Source organism: Triturus cristatus, chromosome 10, assembly GCF_964204655.1.
Source record: "Triturus cristatus chromosome 10, aTriCri1.1, whole genome shotgun sequence".
Taxonomy (NCBI): domain Eukaryota; kingdom Metazoa; phylum Chordata; class Amphibia; order Caudata; family Salamandridae; genus Triturus; species Triturus cristatus.
The window spans coordinates 1,122,277,855-1,122,300,001 of NC_140593.1; the positions used below are offsets into that span (position 1 = coordinate 1,122,277,855).

Consider the following 22,147-nt stretch of genomic DNA (forward strand, 5'->3'; position numbering starts at 1 on the left):
ATGAAAACTTCTTCAGAAGAGACTTTGAAGTCAATGGTCATCGCTGAAAAGATCTCGTTGACGCTAAAAGAGCCTTTGGAATTAATTTCCCAACAGTCGTTGACGACGCTTACATCGTCTATGGAGGCTTTGTCGACTAAGAATAAGCCAACTGAATTTTTGCTGTCGTCGACAGTATCTAATCCCCCGTTGGTGCTAATCTCTTCATCGGCGCCTACAGTCGACTACACTACTAGCATCGACACCTCCACCGTCGTCACCAGCTCCAGGGTCGATGGTGCCTCCACGGACGGCACCTCTTCCGTCGCCGAGGACAACTCCTTCATTGATGGTGACAGCTCTGTCGACTGCACCAATAATGTCAACACCATTGCTGGCCACCATCTTCTCTCTGTCGACATTATCTGCATCACCGTCGATGAAGGGTTGGTCGATGCCTCAATTAAAGATACCTTTCACCTTACAGATAACACCTGTGTGTCGTCGAGATTCTCTTCAACTGTGCCTTAGTCGAGAGGTGTTTTCCATTATCCTTCTCAGATTTCACCTTTGCCTCCTAGTCAGTTTTTAGAGGAATGGGATGATGATGAGATGTTCAGTCCAGCTCACAGTCCTTCACAACTCCATGTCAAGTTTCAGCAGGAGGAGGATGAGGATGAATATTATGGGCCCCAATACCACCAATCTATAGACAAATCACAATTTACGATGCCACGTCAAGAACCAATGATCCAGCTGCCTGTTGCATTAGTACAAGATTAGACAGCGTTGGTGCTTGCTGCTAATTCCCTGCCAATTTTAGGATGATGTGACCGCGAGATAGAGTAGGATGTGGCATCATATCTTGAATATTTACCAAACGATAAGAAGCAGGAGGCATGAAAGAGTCTTATTGAAGGTGAAATATCAGCCTCTGAGATTATTGATGTATCCATGGACATGGCTTCGCTTGCTTTTAGACAGTTGGCTGGAGCGACAGTTCTCTGTAGGTTAAAATGTACCACTTTCTGCCCTGAGAATGGATGCAGAGCAAGATTGTGGACATGCCGTTTGATTGCGATGCGCTTTTTGGGAGGCAGAGTGATAAGGCCTTACAGGATATTAAAGCGGATACAGATACTGCTAAATCTTTGGGGATGCTTCAATATAGGAAAACACCCTTTCGCTGAGCGTGTGGGAGAGGATCTTATTCCTTTTGTGGAAATTACCAGAAATACCATCCACAATCATATCAATCTTACCACTTTGGGTATCAGCAGCAAAAGTTATATCGAGCACCAATGTATGCTGCATATTCCAGACAACAGCCCAGAAAAAAAAAGCTACCCAATCTAGAGACAATACTAGAAAACAGTGACAACATCCCAGCACCTGCTATGACTCCACCCATGACCAACATCAATCCAACACGTGCTTCTCTGCATTTCGATCAGTGGAGTCAAATTACAACCGACAAGTGGGTCCTAGACATTATAAAGTATGGCCATACTTTAGAATTTGTGACAGTTCCACCTTCTCATCCATCTCTAAAATGGCTTCCATCTCATCTCCAGTTGTTAAGAAAGGAAGCATACGTTATGCTTCAGAAAGGGGCCATTGAAAAAGTTCCTCATTCTCAGAGGGGAAAGGGTTTTTATTCTCGCTTCTTTCTAAGAAAGAAAAAGTCAGGGGAATGGAAACCCATTCGGGACCTCAGAAATCTAAACAAGTATCTGTAGAAAGTCTGTCCGCATGGTCAATCTTCAGGAGATACTTTAGCTTCTCAATCACGTGGATTTCATGACAACTTTAGATTTACAAGATGCATATTTCCATTCCCAATACATCCTAGGCATTGAAAATTCCTTTGTTTCATTGTAGCAGGTGCTCATTTTTAAATCAAAGTCCTCCTGTTTGGTCTCCGCTCAGCCCCACGCGTGTTCACCAGGTGCCTAGCTCCAGTTGCTAATCCTCTCAGCTTCAAGGTCTTCATCTGTTCCCTTATCTCGACAACTGGCTAGTAAAGGCACCGTCTTATCAGCAGGTCTCAAAGGCAACTTTGATCTGCTTACGGATGTTTCGCTTCTTAGGGCTGATGCTCAATTATCAAAAGTCTGTTCTACAACCGTCTTAAAAGATTACGTTTCTCAGAGCAACTCTGGATACCATGCAAGACAGGGCATTCTTGTCTTCAGACAGACAAACAAATCTCATCTCTTTAGCGACCAATATAGCCGGAAGAGCGTTTGCTTCTGTATGCCTAATAAAATCCCTGCTCGGCATAATATCTTCAACTCATTTGATGGTACCTTACACACATCTCAAAATGAGATCCTAACAAGAGGAGCTAGACAAGCAATGGCTCTAAGTAACCAGATCGTTCGACAACCTAGTTCGTATAACTCCAACCATGAAAAAAGGCCCTTCTTTGGTGGCAGTCCTCCAAGAATCTCTCGACAGGGCTAATTTTCCGTTCCCTGCTACCGGATTTCATCCTTACCACAGACGCCTCTCTAGAGGGCTGGGGGCCCATCTTCAGTATCTCTTGTATAAGAGGCAAGTGGTCCAAATCGCTTGCAAAAATGCACATCAACTTTCTTGAGTTGTGGGACATTTTCCTATCCTTACAGGCATTCCTCCCAAGGATACAAGGCTCTTCAGTTCTTATATGAACAGACAATACTACATGCATGTATTATCTTAGCAAACAGGAAGGTACATGTTCCCACATTCTATCTCTAGAATCCCACCTCGACGGCAGGAATGATTCAAACATGTGAATCTATGTAAGATCCAATACTGAATAAACAGCACTTAGAAGAAATAGTGCCTTACCAGTTAATTGGTCGCTCTGGACCGGGACAAAGTCAAGAGTTCAGGCCACCCGCGATAGAGCGTAGGCAGGCTCCAGGACCCACGCTGGGCCAGCTGAGCAAATGTACCTTAATCCTTGTCCACAAACAAAGAGATGCGGGGTGCAGCCGGGTGATTCGTCAGTATCAATCCCACAGTCGAGGCAATGCATTGGTTTCTGAAGATGAAGCGACAGCTCCGTAATGCATTGATTCCATAGCTGGTGCACCGGGTTTCTCCACGCTCTCGAAGAGATGCATTGATTGTTCTTCAGCAGTGGCAGCAATGCAGTGGTTTCCATGCAGTGGTTCCAGTGACGCTCTTGGGTCCCAAGTGCGATGCATCTATTCTGTTCCAGCTTCAGCAACAATTCTGCTTATTGAAGAAGAGAATGTGTCATTTCCACTGGAGCAAGCACCTGGAATCACTTCCAATGACACAGGCACAGGAGCAAGGTTAAAGACTTCGATGTCCCTAAGTCTTTGGCAACAGGAGGCTAGTCAGCCAGCCCTTGCAGACACTTTGGGAAAGTCAGAGGGAGCAGGCAGACAGCAGAAAGCACAGCAAGGCAGCAATCTTCCCCAGCAGCTGTCCAGTAAGCAGCAATCCTTACCCAGCTGTCCTTCTTCTTGTAAAAGATGTTTTAGGTCCATGAGTGCACTGAGTTAGTAGGGTTAGAGGTCTAGAACTTATACCCAGGTGTGCCTTTGAAGAGGGGGTTACTTCACAGAAGGTCCTTTGAAGTGCACACAGGCCGGTTCATCTTGCCCTGGCTCCAGAGTCACTACAGGGAGGTATGCAGCCCTTTGGGTGTGGTCAGAGGACAGCCTATTCATGTGTAAGTGCAAGGCTGTGCACAGCTCCTCCCTCCATTCTTCCCAGGAAGATGCATGAAGTCACATCCTGCCATCCTTTGTGTGGGACTGTCTAGAGAGAATACACAAAGTGAAATGTCACCAAGCCCAGCCAGTGACCAGAGTCAGGCAGCAGGTACCAAATATCTAAGAGGAAAATGTCCAACTTTCTCAAAGTGGCATTTTCAGAATGGATATTACAACTCCAATTTCAGCAGTAAAGAGGATTTGTCAGTACCAGAGGTACTAAACATGACAACTCTTCTCTCAATTAGAAATCACAGCATATAAAGTAATAAGGAATTCCCAATGTTAACATATGAGAGGGGTAGGCCTCTCAGTAGTGAAAAAAATGTTTGAGAGTTATTCATTGCCTGGACATGCAAAACTTAAAAGTACATGCCCTTCCTTTTTAGCTACATAGCAACCTGCCTTATGAGCTACCTAGGGACTACCTTAGGGGTGATTTATATGTAATAAAAGGGGAGTTTAAGGCTTGGCAAGGGGTTTTTAATGCCAAGTCGACATGGCAGTGTAAACTGCACACACAGGCTCTGCAGAGGCAGGCTAACATTTTTTTAAAGTGATACTTGTGGCAAAATCTGTGTTGGAGGCCCACTAGTCGCATTTAATTTACAGGCCCTGAGCACATGTAGTGCAAATTACTAGAGACTTGTAAGTAAATTAAATATGCCCATTGGGTAGGAGCCAGTACTAGCATGTTCAGAAGAGAGAGCACACACACTGTAGCACTAGTTAACAGTGGTAAAATGCCCAGAGTCCTAAATACAACAAAGAAATACGAGGTCATAAGAATAGGAGGAGGAAGGAAAAAATAGTTTTGGGTGACCATACAGCGAGGGTCATTTTCAAACAAGGGACAAAAAGCTTGGTGCTTGAACCTCCTGCACTAAACCCCAATGGCGTGTTTTTTAGTCAAATGTACCCAGAAGGAAAGTAATTATGAATAGAATAAAAAATGAATTCAAAATTGGAAAAAGTTGAACTCTGGTGTGTTTTCTCCAAAAATCATATTTTTTATTGTGTGATTCAATCAATCCAGAAAAATCTTTATAAAACTCCCAACAGCCAATATGTGTTTCGAGGTAACCATCTTTATCAAGGCGTATTGCTATATAGTCATTCCTTTGTGAGGTACACCCACAAGCATCAACTTTGTTCGAAAATTGTTTAGTATCTCCCCCTGAGATGGGTATCAAGATATTGGGACATCATCTTCAAGAAAATGATGCAGCGCAGCACCGCAAGCCATTTAGCTGCGCTGTGCTGAGTCATTTTCAAATCACAGGGATGCGTCATCAATTAATCAATCAATCAATCAGGGAATTTTAAAGCGTGAAACTCACCTGTGAGCGTCTTAAGCCACTGGGGGGGTGGGGGGGGGGTTCAGCTCCGGGTTATCCAGAAAGCCAGGTCTTGGGCTCATCCTGAAAGTGTGCAGAGTAGGAGAGCGTCTGATGTTGACTGGGAGCTTGTTCCGGGCCTTTGCAGCGATGTAGGAGAAGGCTCTTCCACCTGCTCTGGTTCTGCAGATGCGTGGGGTTTCTGCCAGGGCGAGGTTATCTGAGCGGAGGTTTCTTTTGGGTACGTGGTAAGAGGCTCTTTCATTGAGGTATTTGGGTCTGATGTTGTGGAGTGATTTGTAGGCGTGGGTGAGTAGCTTGAAGGTTACTTCTCGACGGGGAGTCCGTATAGGTCTCACAGGTGTTGGGTCATGTGCTCATGTCGTGGGGTGCCGAGGCAGAGTCTGGCCATGCTTTTTGGGAAGGTCTGGAGTTTGTGTAGCAGGGATTTGTTGATTCCAGCGTAGAGGGCATTTCCGTAGTCCAGTCTGCTGGTTATGAGTGCGTGGGTGATGATCTTTCTGGCTTTGGGTGGGATCCACTTGAAGGTTTTGTGGAGGATGAAGAGGGAGTTGAAGCAGGTGGCGGCGACGGCGCTGATCTGGTGAGTCATTGTGAGGGAGGAGTCGAGGATGATGCTGAGGTTCTGGGCGTGATTAGTAGGGGTGGGTGGGATTCCGAGGGCGGGGGGCCCCCAGGTGTTGTCCCAAGCAGTGGTGGAGGGTCCAAGGACGAGGACCTCTGTCTTCTCTGAGTTGAGCTTTAGGCAGGTGCTGTTCATCCAGGCTGCAACATCTTTCATTCCTTCCTGGAAGCTGAGTCTGGTGTCTTCGGGGTTCTACATGAGGGGGAGGATGAACTGGGTGTCATCAGCGTAGGATACTATTCTGAGTCCATGCTGTCGGATGATGGCAGCGAGGGGTGCCATGTAGATGTTGAAGAGCATGGAGCTGAGCGATGATCCATGTGGTAATCTGCAGTTGATTTCTGTGGTTCGGAGAGGAAGGGTGGGAGTCTGATCCTTTGGGTTCTGCTGGCGAGAAAGGAGCAGATCCAGTCAAGGGTAGTTCCCCGTACGCCAGCGTCATGGAGTCTGGCTGCAAGAGTGAAGTGGGAGACGGTGTCGAAGGCTGAGGAGCAGTCTATCAGGATGAGGGCCGCGGTGTGGCCCTGGTCAAGGAGCGTGCGGATGTTGTCGGTGGCGGCAAGGAGGGCGGGCTCAGTGCTGTGGTTGCTGCAGAATCTGGACTGGGAAGAGTCGAGGATGGCGTTCTCTTCTATGAAGGTGGTTAGCTGGGCGTTGACGATTTCTCTGTGACCTTGGCTGCGAAGGGAAGGAGAGAGGTTGGAGAGAGGTAGTTCTACAGGTCCGTAGGGTTAGCACTGGGTTTCTTGAGGAGAGCTTGACCTCTGCCTGCTTCCAGTCACCATGGAAAATGCTGGATCCCAAGGTGGTGTTGATGGTGCGGCGCAGCTCGGGCACTATGGCATTGGCGGCTTTGTGGAAGATGTGTGGCAGGCAGGGGTCCCTGGGGGCTCCTGAGTGGGTGCTCTTCATGGTCGTGGTGGTATCTTCTATGGTGACCGGGGTCCAGGTGGTGAGGGTGGGCTAGCTGGAGGGGATGGTGGTTTCAGGAACCTGTTCGCTGAAGTTGTCGTAGACGGTCTTGATTTTCAGGTGGAAAAAGGAGCTGAGCTTGTTGCAGAGGTCTTGGGAGGGTGTGACATCCGTGGCTTCGCTGGGGATTTGGTGAGTTGCTGGATGATGTTGAAAAGTTTCTTTGAATTGCTGGAGTTGGTGAGGATTTTGATATGGATAAAGGTCCTCTTGGTGGATCTTATGAGTTGGTGGTATTCTGTCGTGTCGTTCTTGTAGGCGGTCTGGTCTTCAGTGGTTTTACAGTTTCTCCATCATTTTTTGAGGTGTCTGCAGGCGAGTCTGGCTTCTTGGAAGTCAGTGATGAACCAAGTGACCATCAGGGGGTGCTGTCTGTCAGGAATTCGGAGGGGTGGAAGCTTGTCTGTGCAGCTAGTAATCCAGTGGTGTAGTTCCTTGGCTGCAGAGTTGGCGTCGGTCGTGACAGAGGTGGGGTTGTGGATGAAGTTGTAGTTGAGGTGCTCCTCTGTGAACTTGCTCCAATTCCTTTGTTGTTGGGGCGGCATGGGCTTGTGAGCGGTGGAGGTGTCCAGAGGGGCTGAGAGGTGTGGCTGAAGCGGATGTTGTTCCCTCCGGTGAAGATGGGGTTGAGGGTGTGTCCTGCCTTGTATGTGGAAGTTGTCAAGGAGTGCGGCGGAGTCGGGGTTGCTGCAGTTGTCGAGGTGGAAGTTCAGGTCTCTTATGAGTATGTAGTCCGTGGCGTGGGGTTCAATGAGGTCCACAATGGTAGTGGTGAAAGAGGCGCGAGGCCCGAGGGGTCTGTAGGCGAGGCTGCCGCGAAGCGTGATTCTGGGGCTGGTCTGAATCTTAAGTGGAGGTGTTCAGTGTTGGAGAGGGGTCGCTTGTGCTGGAGGTGGAGAGTCAGAGGGAGCTCTTGTGTGCGATGGTGAGTCCTCCTCCTGGGCGGTGGGGGCGGTCCTTCCTCTGGATTTTGCATCCATTGGGGATGGCAGTAGCGATGTCGGGATCGGAGGAGGCGTTGGTCCAGGTTTCCGTGAAAAAGGCGTCGTCTGGCGAGAGGTTGTCAAGGAGGTCCCAGATCTCTATAGCATGTCTGTGCAGGGAGCGCACGTTGAGGAGTATAAACTTTGCGGCTTCAGTCGTGTTGGCGTCCAGCAAGGGGGCTGCGGCTGCCGTGGTGCGAAGGGTGGTGAAGGTTCGGCAGCAGCGACGGCATGAGAACTGACCATGGGTGGTGTTCGGTGTCGACAGCTGGCAGTTGTTGTTCCTTCCAAGGTTGAGTGAGAGGAGGGCTGCTGGGTCTTAGCGGCAGGTGGCCGGAGAACCAGGGTCTCTGGCGCTGGTCGCGGTTGGGTCATGGACGGGTGCAAATGGACTTGCCTTAGGCGCACCCGTGGCACAGCCATGCAGCGGCCACCATTAAATAGGGGAAAGGGGATGGGAAGTGAAACTGGGAGGGGAAACCTGGCGGGGAGAGGCGCCACGGGGGTAGCAGTGCCGAAAAATAGGCACGGAGGGCACAAAAGGATAAGAGGATTAGGGGGCAAAATAAATTTACACTAAGGCAGTAAAAATCAAAATAAAATGCAGAATAGACCACAACGGCACAGGGGCAACAGGCAGACTCAAACCCCTACCAGCGGCGAGGTAGAAGGGGCCGCAGCAGAGGCACAGTCAGCGGAGCTGCACGGGCAGAGAGCTGGGTCACTGACCAGGAGGTCAGAGGTCATATTAACAACAATACGATGCATCTCTGTGCTTTCCCATGCGCTGGTGCACAATTCGCTGCTATGTGCCAATGCAGGCACCCTTGCGTCATATTGCAAGGGTGCCCGTGCTGCTGGAATGATTATTTTTGTGCTGGAAGGGACACCTTCCTGCAGAAAAACAATCATGTTCCTCCTTTCTATGAGTGCTGCAGAATGCAGCACGTATAGAAAGAGGAAAAACTAGGAGAAATACAAATATTTCTCGTTGTTATGCCATTTCCGCTCCTGGGGAGGCACAGGATTCTGGCGCATTCCCAGTTTTACAAAATATTGTAAACCTGGGAATGCTACAACGCGGATCCAGAGAAGCGGTTCCTCTGGCTGTTTTTTTGGCCTTCTACGACATTTTTTCATCTAGAACAGTGTGCCTTTTTTCTATGCCTTCTGGTTTTAAACCTTTTGAATTTTATGCTCGACTGATGGCGGGCAGGGACCCTCATTCTGTCTGCATTTGGTGCTTGGTTGCGCACTACGACTCCGAGGAGTGCAAAGTCTGTCAACAAATGAAGCCGAAGGCATTGGTTGAGCGACAGATAAAGCTCCTGACGGCACAGGTGTTGAAATCCTTTGAATCACAAGGATCTCGATTTCCTTCCCGATCAACGGTCCCTTCACAAAGCCGTTCCGGTAGACTTTGCTCGCCATCTACGTCCTGGGGTAAGTCGCGTTGAAACAGTTGAAGTGCAGCATCTCCCGGGTTCGGCATCTCACGATGTGGTTTCCAATGGCTCCTAACGCCTTCAAGCTGAGGACCCGTGCAAGAGTCTCTCCCATGCCTCCCTGCCTTTCCAGGAACCGGGTCATCTTTAACCCAAATGAGAGATTATTATTGTCCTTTCCACGCCATCTTTTGGTCTTCACCTTCCCCTGGAGCACCTTCGGGCCCTAAGGGGGTGACAGGTGTTTTGACTGTGCCCACCTGGGCAGATTCACCCTCAGCTGCAGTTAGGCCCTTATGCACATTGAAGTCGGTGCACAGCCCTTCGGGGTTCAGACGTGTGGCTCCTATTGACTCTGACTTAGCTCTGGGGCTTGCTTCTGCAGCGCCGATCGCCTCCGACTCTGTGCCGGTGCATGACCCTTGGGGACTCGCTTTTGAGACTCTGATCTCCTCGCACCTCATTCTGTCCACAGCCATCAGAGGCCCCTTCCACTGTCTTCTCCCGATGTCGGTACGACACCAGATTGGTTTTGATTCACGTTGGGTGCAGAGCTAATGCATGAGGGTTCGGTGGAACCATTTTTAGAAGAAAATGAAGAAGGGGTAGGGCTTGTGCTGCCAATGCATGTGGTTCATCCTGTGGTGGATAGTTGAATTGCTGATTTGGGTGAAGCAGGCGGGTTAGTATTTCCCTGCTTCTGGCCTGCTTTTTCCTCCTGGCCTAACCACGGAGGACAGTTCCTCTTTGGCTGACATGTTGGAAAGGGCAGCTGTAGTTTTAGATTTGTCTCTTCCTTCAGTGGCAAAGTCTATGGACCGCCTCATGGGAGTTCTTCACCTAGGCCAACAGGTGTTGAGCCGGTATTGCCCTTTTGTGAGACCTGCATGATGGCTTGGTCTAAGCCAGATACTGGTACTCCTGTGGACCACTGTATTGCCCACAAGCACCAACCTGCCCCCACCAACCCTGATTGTCTCCTACGCCGATCCACACACCTCAGTTTTGCAGTGCAGGTCATTACGGTTTCTCATGATTTAGATTATCTGCCCCATACTCTGCTTGATAGAGATTCCCGGAGACAGGACTCTTCTGGGAAGCATATTTTCTGTTCCACCAGTGCTGCCTTACATTCCATTAACACATCTTGCGTCCTCTGGCATTTTTCTCATGCCTTATGGGATTCGTTGGCCTGGCTGTTGCCATCTCTCTCAGATACTAATCGGAACTCTCTGGCCCAGTTGATTTCAGATGAGCAGCAGGCTGCTAAATTAATCATTTGGTGTGGAATGCATGCCACCAATTCAGTTGGCCGTGCCATGGCTTCTTCTGTGGTGTTGAGCTGGTGGGCTTGGCTTCCTACCACTCAGTTTTCGCAGGCAGTCAATCCACTTTAGTTGACATGCCTTTTGTTGGCCTCCATTTATTTGGCACCCATGCTGTCTCTGCTTTGTGCCGTTTTCGAGACAGGAGGGTAAGTGCAAATACTTAGCTCTGTTTACCTTCTCTCAACCGTCATTGTTATTCTACAGCTGAGTTGGTCATGTCCAGCTTGTTATTCTGTTTTGTGTCACTGACTCACATCTGTGTTTTGGTATGCATTTTGGAGGGCTCCTATGTGGGTCAGCTCGTATAGCATGTCACCAAGAGTGGTGTTCCTGTTTCTGCAGGTCTTATTCTTCTTTGTATTTACACTGCAGACGACAAGTTGTCTTTCTTTGTGACCTTATGTGGGTCTACTTCCTATGGATGAGTGTTTTCTGTTATCTCTGCTGAAGTGCTTCTCACCCAGGAGATCATTTTTAATTTTATTAATCGAGATTGATTACCTGTGTTACCTGCTCTTAGGGGCACTTGCAGAAGGCATATTGCCATTCGTCTGACTAATTTGCTATCCTTTATGGGATTCTGTGGCTTGTTTTCACCTTGTGGAAGGTTGTGTACAGTTTGTTGAGATGCTACTACCGGTGCATAGTTTGGCTTTCCTGATTCTCTTAGGGAGCACCCTTTGTTAACGGATTTTCACCTGAAGCAGTGGAACATATGGTAGGGTCTCTACTCGACAATCCACATTTTGGGCCTTACCAGTGATTTCCATTTGGGCAATCTTTCTCTTCTGTTCTCATTTTCTTTCGGGGAACTTTCTTACCTTTCGTCAGTAGGTTACGGAATGTTACTCCCTGTTTCTGTTTTTATCCTGCTGATCTCCTTTATTGCAAGTCTATTCCACATTCTTTATTGGTGTGGTTGTGCATGTTAGAGTCTCAGATTCTCTATCCCTCCTTTTTACGACCGACCTCATGTCCTTGTTCTGACTCGTTCTGTCAGGTCCTGAGGACAATTGCTGCATATATGCAACTTAGTTTTCCTTGCAGCCTCTATTTTGCATGTGTGAAAAAACAAGGGACACGTCTATATTTTGCATGGCATCAAGGTGTTTACATTTCTCTTCTCTCGCCATGCTCCTTTTGTAGGTTAATGGCTTCATCCATCTTTATATGTTTTTTTACTGCTGGTTGCTAACCAATGGTTCAGTCTTTAGGCTTCCTTTCCTGTAGGATTGGCTGTTCTTTTTCAGATGGGTCTGTTCCCCCTTTGTGGTGGTTTTCACTTCTTTTTACTGAAGTTGTGTCAATTCTTTGGATACACTACGTTTGGCATATTATGCACATGACTTGGTCCCAGTGGCACTTGCTTTTCCTTTCATTCTGGGCTTACAAGTCAGTGCCCTTCTCTTTCATGGAACTGCTGTTTCTCTCATGAATATGTATTGTTTTTGCTTCACTTGCCTCTCCTTTCGATTGGCTTTTTCATTGTTTGTTCAAAATGTTGTACCTTATGCATTATGTAGCTTCTTTTCTCTATGGGACTCTGTTTTTTTACTTTTTCATCTGCTTCCGCTTTGTCTGATAGCCTTCTCCGTTCCGATAGTCTCAGGCTTCCAATAGTTGGCATATACTACCCTTGGCCTATTTTAGGTCCAATTCACCTTTGCATTCTTTATAACGGGGTTCCTTTTCATGTTGCTTTCTTTCGGGATGTGGCTCTTACCGGCCTTTTTCAGGCTTCTAATCAGCCAGCATGATTTCTTAATGCTTCTCCGGTTTTTATTATGTTAAGGGATGTGATTCCCTTTTACTCTCTTTCCTTCTATTTCTTGGTACTATGTTGGCGATTGCTCAGCCCCATTTTACTTATGTTCATGAACATCAGTGTGGTGCTGCTTTCGATCTTTCATTGATATATTTTATATATCACTATATTATCTACTATTCGTATGGCAATGCTCTATGGACATGTGTATGTCTTAGATATAGGTATATATATCTGTATCTAGATATTTATATATCTATATATCTTTTTGTAACACTGCCTCCATGTCACCTTTAAGAGATCGTTTTGGAAATATTTTTGTATGCTTGCTTTTCTTCTCCGCCTCTCTGTGTTTCTCCCTTGGGTGTTTCTAGGGGTGTTCCTGTGTTTGGAGTCCTCCCAGGACAAGGCTTGATTTTGTTTTGTCCTCGTGGACTTGTAGTGAAAGTATGCCTCGTGCTTCCTCTGCTGTGTATGTGTTCGAGATGTCGTCTCTGTGTTTCTCCCCAGATAGTCTCAATTGCTGTTGGTAAGCAGAGCTTTGCTCTGTTATAGTTCCTGTGGCCCTGATCTTCCGGGCTTCAGCTATTCATGGTTCCAATTCCAACCTTGGGTCTGAGTAATATGTCAAATCATATTGATTAGTGTCTTTCGACACATTGTTTTTCCATTGCCATGGGTTCTACTTACCCATGCTTCCCCATCTGTCACTGTTATTGTCTGTGGCTCTTCCACGTTGCTTATGGTGAGGAGTATTGTCCTTCTAACCTGATTTTCTCACTCCACTGGTCTTTTCTGTCGTTCAGTAGACCGGTTGGTTATATGTATGGATTTTTGGTAAGGTCAGTTCGCAGACCCACCTCCAGGGGTAGTGTTGCTATGTTATCTAATTCTAACGTATGGAATCTGCAGCTAGATGTCTCTATCAGATGGACAAGATACTTACCTTCGTTAACGCATTATCTGGTAGAGACATTGTCTAGCTGCAGATTCTACTGACCCACCCATCCTCCCCGTTCTGTGAACTGTTTTCTTCTTTGCTACAAGATCAGTTTCTTGAAATAATTTTATAGTATGTTACCGCTTGTAGTGGTTAATTTAAAGATGTATCTATCTTTTTAGCTCACTGTTTCCATAACCAGTTTCTATGGTGGCTCTGCGTTTTGGCACGGAAATTAGTTATGGAAGAAACTGATGTCAGCGCATCGGGGAAGGACTTATATGGACTCCATCGAAGTTAGATCCAATGGACGATGACGCTATGGAGACGCACGGCGCCCTCAACCGACGCACAGAGAATCTGTTGGATACATTTCTGCATCCAGTCTGGCGCCTGTGGATAATTCTAAGGTAAGGAATCTGCGGTTAGACTATGTCACTACCAAAAAAGCCGTTAATGAAGGTAAGTAACTTGTCCTTTGGCTAGAACACTGAGTTTGCTGTATTATTCATTGTTTTGTAATTCTAATATTGAAATTGTATCACATTCCGTAGATGTTACTTTGTCATAATGAAAAGCAAAACATACACATATTTGTGGTAATATACTGAAATGTTTAATAATAGTGAAATGCTTTTATTCCATTGTTGAATCAGTGTGTGATGCGCTGTGGCTTTACTTTCTATAAATGAATGCCACACGATTTGCTTAAAGCATAAATGGGGTATTGTTGCTTTGTCATTTTATGGCTTTAGGTTCTACACACACGTCAACTTTAAAAGTGGTTTAAGCCAGCAGAGTGTAGTCTGTATTTAGGGATTTAGTTGACTTTTGAGGCCTTTCCTTAGTACTCACCATCTTTAGTTTTTAACGCCTTGGTTCTTGCGCCATCCAATTTGTATTAATTTTTCAATTTATGCATAGTATTAAGTCTTGCATCTGTTGAAGTACTTTTCCATCTTAAATTAAGACACCAAATCCACCATCATTTACTGTGTTTTACTTTCTGCAATGCTGAATTCAGAGTTTCTAGCCTTCAGCGCCTCCCTGAGTAAGCATTGGGCTGCTCTGCTGTGCCACCTTGAATGTCAATTGCTAAAAGGGTTTTTTGGCCCCCAATTTAAGAGCCTGAAGTAAAGGTCCATAGGTCACCGGAAGTGAAAGACTCAGATGTCACAACTGAGGCCAAGTAACTCTAGCCCCGGTTTAGATTGTGGCAAACGGGATACTCCATTGCAAACACAACATAGTACACTGCCAGCTGTACCCTGGATCTGCATGCGTTATTAAGAGACGGGCAGGCCTTTAGTATTTCGTCAATGGAGCCTCCATTGACTCTATGAATGGAATACTTCCTCTGACAGCCCAACGGAGTAGGGCCCATCAGAGGAAGATTATTTTAATCTTTTTCAGTAACAAACTACGCTTTAGGAGTTACCTTTTGAAAAACAAAACAAATGTTTAACGTTTGGAGGATGGGGGTCAAAACTAAGTACACCAAACCTTATTATACTAAAAAGAAAAAAAGAACCACCAAGACAGCAGTTCGTTTCAACCTACAGAGAGGACAGCCAGGACGGCGGTCATGCCTAAATTTGCCAGATGGAGTACCTTTGAGATGGCAGAGGTTATGTCCTCTGACATCCAGATGGCCTCCACTCCATCCGCCAAACTCTAAATTAGACTTTCTGATTGCGATGGGATTCTCCAGCCCACATTTCTCAACCAGGTTCACGGACTGAGTACTGGGAATTCATTTTAAGTATGAAATAATCCAAAGCCAAGGCTGCCATGGAAATCTTAGATGCCTAAGTAGACTTAATAAAAGTTTAGGGTAGGGTGCCCGCCTAACTACATGTTATGACAGATATTGTTACTAGGCCTTGGATTTTTACTTAGGAATCATTGCTTCAGTTGGGTAAGTCAATTCAATTCAATTCAATTCAAATAAACTTTAATTGGTTTTACAGCAGAAAACCATAAAAGTTGAAACATACAAAACCTGAAACCCAATGACATTAAAACACATGTTAAAATAACAAGCCAATTACACAACCCCCGCAATTTAATATATAAAACACCAGTACAATAAAAACACAGAATAAGATGTGGGATGCAATAATAAAGTGCAATGTGCCATTAGGAGTTTTTATCCCTTTACACATTTCTCCTTATAGTATGGACTTTAGCTAAGCGTTGCTAAGCATCCAAACAGGCCCTGGTTTTCATAATAGATTTTAAATATCCCACAATAAAACACAAACAGTCCTCTTTTAATAACTGCAGATACAAAAGGGCAGGGCGAGCCTGAATAAAATTAATCTTCTTTAAAATGGGAACCAAGAAATGCCTTCGGGGGATTTCATAAAACTTGCATAAAAACATAAAATGCAGCAGATCCTGTGGAGATTGTCCATCGCAGCCACAGGGTGCAAGCACTTGACCTCTACTGAATCCTTTGGGCCTTGCTAACAGAAGGTGAAAGAGATTAATCCGGAACCTAGTTAATAAAAACCTCTCATGTATAGATAAGGACCCTATAAGATAGGGTTCCGTTAACGGAGTAGTTTTAAGCATTAAAAACTTCTGGACAATTGGTTTTTGCAGCTCCTGTTCATCCCTTTCCAATTTCCTATGAGTTAAAAAGGCCACAGTAATAGATTCAACATCTTTCTTAACAATGGTTTCAGGTTTAAAAAATAAATTAACTCGCCCTAGCCCTTCCAAACTTTTTTAAACATAATTTAACCAAGGGATTCGAGTTGCAGTCTAATTCATTTAAAGAAAGCAAACCAAGGCTACAACACTTAAATGGATTAGGTCATCACATCAATGCCCAGGACTGAAAACATAGTGTGTGATGACTTGAAGTGGGGCGGTCTAGCATAGGGTGATATCTCCAGTCACACACATCACTAATTAACAAAGAGCAAGCAATAGGGAAGACCAAAAGGTCCAGAAATGAATTGTTATGAGCCACTTGCTTCAACAAATACAGATCAGATGAGAAAAGGTGCTGCCCTCTACGACAATGGTAGACTTTGAACACTGCTGTTATTCTGTAGAAGAATCCAACTTCCTGAAGAGAAAAACATCAGCTTGCTCAAGAGACCTAAAAGAACAATTGGAACTTCATATGCCCCACCTAAGTCTGAAGTACGACACAGCTACTCACAAATAAAGCCTCATAAATTGAGTCCTAATAGTTTTGCAAAGACAAAAGGCATGGACTAAGCCCTCATTCTGTTGTGTTTGTTACCTTTTTTCCTCTGATGCTTATGGATACTGATGGAAATATAACTAGTTTACAGTGATGACTCATCTTTATGGGTTTGGGGTCTTCACCCTCCTTGTTTTCTGTAGAATAGCCATGAGAGGGTCACATTTCAGTCTCAAGTATTGAATCTGTCTGATGGCTGGCACATGCACATAGCGATGCCTGTGCAAGCCGTACTACAGATTTTCTCTGGTTGCAGAAGTCCTACCCTTGGCCTGAGGAATGTGACTTGCCTAGGTATTATCCCGTACAGGCAGCCCAGTGTGCTTTAGGTTTCTGCCCTGCAGAGCCCTGGATTATCTGTTAATCAGGCTTTCACCTCTTCCTTTTCTTCTAGGCAGTGTTGGGTAGGGTTAGGAGCCTTACTGAACACTCATAGTAGAGGACAGAGTGAAAAGCAAGAGGCTGAAAGCTCAAGCCTGCATGCATTGATTGGCTTCATATTTATTTTTCTTATCCAATGCCTGAGGTGGGAGGGAGCTATGCACCTTTCCCAGCAGTAGAGGAGCTAAAGCGAACCAGAGTATGCTTCTAAAGTGAATTACAAAACAAATCTGTCATGTGCAGGAGAGATAGAGTGTATCACTCTCAGCCTGCATTGCTGAGGACACCACTTTTCCAATTCAAAGGAAAACAAAAGACAGAATATTGAGACAAAAGCGGCCTCAGCTTTGGCATGCTTTGTGTACGTTGTTTACCCTAACTGGTAAATTAAAGTGGTTTTGTGTATCTGAGCCTGAATCATAACTTAGGTCTAGATGTATGAACTCATTAAGCAATCACAAATCCTACTATTTGCCAAATTACAGGATTTGTGAAAGCTAAATGGCTTTTGCAATTCTACTAAACCACTTTAGCAAATAGGAAACATGTTAGTGACTCACTAAATCGTTTTAGGAAATCATAATGTATTGCAGTTTGGAAGGGGCGTGTTCAGGGTGTCTCTCTAAAGAACAGGTGCTCATAGTATGGCCCGCGGGCCGCCAGCGGCTCGGCAAGCCTTCCTTGGCGGCCCGCAGACGTTGCAGACATCGTACCCGTGTTTACATTTTTTTCAGCAAACACCGCTGCTTACAGCAGCGTGGACTCCGAGAGACTCTGCTCTATGGGGGCTGGGTGATTCCAGCGATAATCAGAGTAGAGATGCAGGGGCGCTAAGAAGAGGTGAAATACAACAAAGCCTCATTAACAAGTAAATGGTCTTTTAAAGACCGGTGGAGTACTCGGGTGCGGCTATGTGTGTGCCCAGGAAGCTGTCTCAGCCCGGGCTGCCACATACGCAGGGTGAGGTGACATAGGGTGACAGAGGGCAGCAGGGTGTGAGAGCCACGTGAGGTGACGGAGGGCAGTAGGGAGTGAGAGCCAGTTGAGGTGACGGAGGGCAGCAGGGAGTGAGAGCCGGGTGAGATGGCAGAGGGTGACAGAGGGCAGCAGGGAGTGAGAGCCGGGTGAGTTGACAGAGGGCAGCAGGGAGTGAGAGCCGGGTGAGGTGGCAGAGGGCAGAAGCGAGTGAGAGCCGGGTGAGAGCCTGGTAAGGTGACAGAGGGCAGCAGGGGTTGAGAGCCGAGTGAAGTGACAGAGGGCAGCAGGGAGTGAGAGCCGGGTGAGGTGACAGAGAGTTGCAGGAAGTGAGAGCCGGGTGTCGTGACAGAGCGCAGCAGGGAGTGAGAGCCGGGTGAGGTGACAGAGGGCAGTAGGGAGTGAGAGCCGGGTGAGGTGTGCGTTAAGAGCCTGTGATGTGATGTTTCCCGCCAGCCTGTAATCAGAGGGTTGAGCCAAGGCCAGGAAGCTCAGGCCTGGTCTCCGCTCTCGCAGCACAGCGCACAAATGCTTGCCGCCAGGTTGGCGCTATATATAATTGATGCATGCATACCTCCACGGACGGGTGACTGGCGCCAAAGGGGGGCTTTGATCTGACAGCTCGGGGGTGAGAGTCAGAATTAAAGCCAGCAACAGATGTGACCCCAGGCCCAGTGGTGAGACACAAACCCAGCGAAGCAGCAAATTCAGAGAGAAAACGAGCTGGCTTTTACATTATACAGGGAGAGGGGGAGTGGGGGGGCTGTCTCTAGGCTAGTAAGGGGGACGTGTAGACACAGTATGTGTGCACTGCCCGAGGCACAGTGGCAGAGACAGACAGAAACAGACAAAGACATATAGAGATAGAGCTAGAGACAGAGATAGACGGAGACAGACAGAGACAGGGACAGACTGACAGATACAGACAGAGACAGATAGAGGTAGAGGCAGATAGAGACAGAGACAGATAGAGACATATAGAGCCAGAGCCAGATAGAGACAGAGCCAGATAGAGGCAGAGACAGATAGAGGCAGAGACAGATAGAGGCAGAGACAGATAGAGACAGGGGCAGACAGAGCTAGATAGAGGCAGAGACAGGAACAGACTGACAGAGGCAGAGACAGATAGAGGCAGAGACAGATAGAGGTAGAGACAGACAGCGATAGAGAGACAGAGAGAGAGAGGCAGAGATAGAGGCAGGGGCATATATAGGCAGAGATAGATAGAGGCAGAGACAGACAGAGACAGACAGAGGCTGAGACAGGGACAGGGGCAGCCAGATAGAGGCAGAGACAGACAGAGACAGAGAGACGGAGAGGGAGACAGAGTGAGGGAGACAGGGACAGACAGAGACAGGGACATACAGAGACAGATAGAGGCAGAGCAGGGACAGGGACATATAGAGGCAGAGATAGAGACAAACAGAGACAGTGACAGAGAGGAAGAGTGACAGAGAGAGGGAGACAGAGAAGGAGACAGAGGGAGAGAGAGGGAGAGAGAGAGAGGGAGAGAGGGGGAGGGAGAGGGACACGGAGGGAGACAGAGGGAGACAGAGGGAGAGAGAGGGAGGGAGAAGGAGGAAGACATAGGGAGGAAGACATAGGGAGGGAGACATAGGGAGGGAGACAGAGGGTGACAGAGGGAGGGAGAGGGAGGGAGACAGAGAGAGGGAGACAGAGGGAGAGGGAGACAGAGGAAGGCAGAGGGAGACAGAGGGAGGGAGTCAGGGGGAGACAGAGGGAGGGAGAGGGAGACAGACAGAGGGAGACAGGCAGAGGGCGACAGACAGTGGGAGGGAGACAGAGGGAGAAAGACAGAGACAGACAGAGGGAGAGGTAGGGAGACAGAGAGAGAGGGAAACAGGGAGAGAGGGAGACAGAGGGAGACAGAGGGAGGGAGTCAGGGAGAGACAGCAGGATGGAGAGGGAGACACACAGAGGGAGACAGAGGGAGGGAGACAGAGGGAGACAGACAGAGGGAGGAAGACAGAGAGGGAGACAGAGAGAGAGGGACACAGAGTGAGAGGGAGACAGAGGGAGACAGAGAGAGGGAGACAGAGAGAGGAGACAGAGGGAGACAGAGGGGGACAGACAGAGGGAGACAGAGGGCGAGAGAGAGGGAGACAGAGGGAGGGAGACAGAGGGAGGGAGACAGAGGGAGGGAGACAGAGAGAGGGAGACAGAGGGAGGGAGTCAGGGGGAGGGAGTCAGGGGGAGACAGAGGGAGGGAGACAGACAGAGGGCGACAGACAGAGGGAGGGAGACAGAGACAGAAAGAGGGAGACAGACAGAGAGAGAGGGAGACAGAGAGAGAGGGAATCAGTGGGAGACAGAGAGAGGGAGGAAGACAGAGAGGGAGACAGAGAGAGAGGGACACAGAGTGAGAGGGAGACAGAGGGAGACAGAGAGAGGGAGACAGAGAGAGGAGACAGAGGGGGACAGACAGAGGGAGACAGAGGGCGAGAGAGAGGGAGACAGAGGGAGGGAGACAGAGAGAGGGAGACAGAGGGAGACAGACAGAGGGAGGGAGTCAGTGGGAGGGAGTCAGGGGGAGACAGAGGGAGGGAGAGCGAGACAGACAGAGGGAGACAGACAGAGGGCGACAGACAGAGGGAGGGAGACAGAGACAGAAAGAGGGAGACAGACAGAGAGAGAGGGAGACAGACAGAGAGAGAGGGAGACAGAGAGAGAGGGAGACAGTGGGAGACAGACAGATAGGGAGATAGAGGGAGGGAGAGGGAGACAGACAGAGGGAGACAGACAGAGGGAGGAAGACACAGACAGAAAAAGGGAGACAGAGGGAGGGAGACAGAGAGAGAGAGAGGGAGGGAGACAGAGAGAGAGGGAGGGAGACAGAGAGAGAGAGAGGGGGAGACAGACAGAGTGAGTGACTGAGGCAGAGGGAGACATAGAGAGAGAGAGGGAGAGAGAGGGAGAGAGAGAGAGAGAGAGAGAGAGAGAGAGAGAGGGAGGGAGACAGAGAGAGAGAGGGAGGGAGACAGAGAGAGGGAGGGAGAGATAGAGAGAGAGAGAGAGAGAGAGAGGTGTGTATGCTGGGTCTGGTGGCTCAGTGTACGAAGGTGTCCGCCACAGGGCCTGTGTTCAACCTCAAGGTCGCAGTTTCTTTTTGCTCTAGCCCCGCCTCCCTCCCCCACTGACCCCGCCCCCACCGGTGCAGCCCTCGGCCATAAACCACACTGTAAATTTGGTCCAGAGAGAAAGTTTGTGAGTACCCATGCTCTAAACAGTGATTCCTTATGGTATGTGTTAATATTTTGCAACTGAATTAGGGTCACGAAACAGTTATACTTTTACCACCTCCTTAAAAGAGGTGTAAATCCATTTGCAAATGGAAAGGGGCCCCCTTTCCCCTTGAGAATGTAAAAAGAAAAAAAATTAACAGTAGGCAGTGTTCCCTACTAAAAACTAAGTTATGCTTTTCATTTGTTTTTCAAATGCATCTTGTTTTACTCTTAAAGAAAATGGGTTGCATTTTCTTTAAGATGGCTCTGTTTAAAAGCAAGCACCAACATGGTCGGCTGACCTCAGCAGGCCAACATCCCTGTAATGGCGCAGATTTCGAAAGGGTTGCCAATTGTGACTAACCTCACTACTATTCATGAGGTAGGTGAATTTAAAACCCACTAGGAATCGCTATTTTTATAATTAAAAGTTTTATACATTATAAATTGCGATTTGGTCAAAATCTCAGTTTGGAAATTGCAGTTACTAATTTTGACACATATGGCCCAAAGCTTTTAAAAGTGTTTTTTCGGTTAGTTTTTTTACTTCTTTTAAATAATCCAACCTATTCTGAATCTCACAGGGCTTGGCCTGCGGCTAACCCACCATGTGCACTCAACTCCTGCTGCACATTGCCAGAGTGCAACTGTGGTTGTCTGCGAGGACTGGCCACCAGTCAGACCCTCGGCCCGACCCCAGGCACCCAGCACCTCCTGTGCATTGCCTTCAACTGTAAACATAGACGGTTAACTGCAGTGCCTGACTTGCAACCAAGCCCAGCTCCCAAACCGCCATCAACAGTCAACTGCATGCACAGCTGCCACCTGGTACCTCTTAAGAGGGTATCGAGATCTCTGAGACATCTAAATACGGCCTGCGGTACTCTATAGAGTTGATTTATTGCCAACACCTATGGCCTTTGACCGTGCACAGTCGGATTGACTGCAGGACCTGGTTACAGTTATGCCCTGCAAACAACCTGCCACCGGCTGCCTACTGCTGTTGCACACGGCCTTTAGAGCCCAACTAGCACCTTTTTAAAATGCTTATGTCATAAAAAATCTTGCTTTTTGGAGAGTACCTCAGCTACTGCTGGATGGCCTGAAACGTAGACGGATACAAATGAAATAATGTAATGTCCTTGCACTCCAATTGGAAAAAGATAGAAGTGTTACATCTTAAGTGTCAACGATCACAGG

The 22,147-nt window shown here is 47.4% G+C and overlaps 1 protein-coding gene across 1 annotated transcript in view; it reads left to right on the top strand.

Annotated features, from left to right (window-relative positions):
- Positions 1–22,147, top strand: part of LOC146796679 (uncharacterized) — a 482,771-nt gene that overhangs the window by 168,390 nt on the left and 292,234 nt on the right. The gene's annotated exons all lie outside the window — the stretch shown is intronic.